Genomic DNA, 2256 nt, shown 5'->3' with positions numbered 1-2256 from the left:
AGGATTTTGTGGGGTGAAAGAAAGGTGTTGCACTGGCAGTCTGGGGACCTTAGGCCTGTCTAAGGAGTTGGGACCAATCATCTCTGGGAGTGAAAGGGCCTTCACTCTCTCTGTTAGCCGGGATTATGAGCCTACCACAGATCATAGGCTAAGCAGAGGTGTCCCGGGTCAGTACTAGGGTACTGCAGTAAGTGGTACTAAGGACGCACTAAGGGGTGCTCTTTCTTCCAAGTCTGCAGGGATACCCCAGTATTGCCCTTGTGGGTGTGGCGCTGCAGGGAGTGGTGTGGCTCTCCCCTCAAGTCAGTACAGACTCCAGCATGCTGAAGGGAGGAAGGAATTATGCTGCAGCAGTAGCCGTATTTCAGATGAGCTGCAAAAACCAAGATGTTGACCATTTGGGCTCCCTTCAAACCCTATGGCAGGGTGCCAATAACTGGGGTGAACCCCTTTCATCACTGTAGTAGGCATCTGCCCTGCAGCTGTGCTACTGTAGCATTTCTAGTGTAGATATATCCTCAAAATGTGTATCGGCATAGCTACCTAGGTCTGGGGCATGAAAAAACCAGACACCTGAGCCATGTAGCTATGCTGTCATGACCCCCAGTGTAGACGCAGCTATATTGATGGAAGAGGGCTTCCATGGATGTAACTTCATGGTGTTCCTACAGTGACAGAAAAAACCCTTCTGTTGGACAGGCTGCGGCGACACCGTGGGGCTATGCCGGCACCAACTCCATGGCCTAGTTGTCTCTTATCCTGATGTAAGTGTGGCTTTCTTTGGTTTAGCTTAAATCCTATCCCAAGTGACATAAGTTAAACTGAAAAGGCCATTTATACCAGAATAAGAGTGTCCACATAGGAGGAGGTGGTGCCAGAGCGGTATGATAACACCGGGATAAGGGGTAAAACTTTCCTGTGTAGACAAAAGCCCGCGGGGCTGCGGGTTGGTTACACAGCACTGGTGTACAGCTGGAAATAAACCTGTTCCTTGCTGCTCATGGTCAGCCCGGACCACACTGCCTCCATAAACTGCCATGACCCCAGAGGTGGCTGCCTTGCAGTGTCAGGGAGATGTTGATTATCATCCTGCTGTGGTCTTTCGAGTGGGCCCAACACCCTGAACAAAGTGCCCCTCACAGACATGCTCTCGCCTCCGCCAGCTGCCCCTCACACCCCACTAACCACCCCGAGACATTCCCAACCCCACCAACTGTCCCTCTGAACTACCCCAACCCCACCAACTGCCCCCTGAGACATTCCCAACCCCACTAACTGCCCCCTGAACTACCCCAACCCCACCAACTGCCCCCTGAGACATTCCCAACCCCACTAACTGCCCCCTGAACTACCCCAACCCCACCAACTGCCCCCTGAGACATTCCCAACCCCACCAACTGCCCCCTGAACTACCCCAACCCCACCAACTGCCCCCTGAGACATTCCCAACCCCACCAACTGCCCCCTGAACTACCCCAACCCCACCAACTGCCCCCTGAGACATTCCCAACCCCACCAACTGCCCCCTGAGACATTCCCAACCCCACCAACTGCCCCCTGAACTACCCCAACCCCACCAACTGCCCCCTGAGACATTCCCAACCCCACTAACTGCCCCCTGAACTACCCCAACCCCACCAACTGCCCCCTGAGACATTCCCAACCCCACCAACTGCCCCCTGAGACATTCCCAACCCCACTAACTGCCCCCTTAACTACCCCAACCCCACCAACTGCCCCCTGAGACATTCCCAACCCCACTAACTGCCCCCTGAACTACCCCAACCCCACTAACTGCCCCCTGAGACATTCCCAACCCCACCAACTGCCCCCTGAGACATTCCCAACCCCACTAACTGCCCCCTGAACTATCCCAACCCCACTAACTGCCCCTCTGAACTGCCCCAACCCCACCAACTGCCCCCCCCCAAAACATTCCCAGCCCCCTCACGGCCCCCCACAGCCAACCAGAGACATCCCCAACGGGAGGGAGGGACCCCCCGCGGGAGCTGCCCTGGGGGTCTGCGGCTGGCCCTGACAGCCCCACAACTGTGGCAATTCCAGCTCCACATCTGGCGTCAGAAAATCGAGAGTGTGCGGCGATGATAAACGAAGAATCCCTTTCTCCCTCCCACCCTCGTTATTTTCGTGCCTTCGCCCGCCCGCTGCGCTACTCTTGGATTTTATCTGCATCGCCCGGAACCGCAGAATCAACCGCGCTCCCTCCCCCTTCCCTCTGGAGCCCCGCCCCTTCGG

Source organism: Lepidochelys kempii, chromosome 20 (genome assembly GCF_965140265.1).
Source record: "Lepidochelys kempii isolate rLepKem1 chromosome 20, rLepKem1.hap2, whole genome shotgun sequence".
Classification (NCBI taxonomy): domain Eukaryota; kingdom Metazoa; phylum Chordata; order Testudines; family Cheloniidae; genus Lepidochelys; species Lepidochelys kempii.
Note: the sequence above shows the minus strand (reverse complement) of the source record.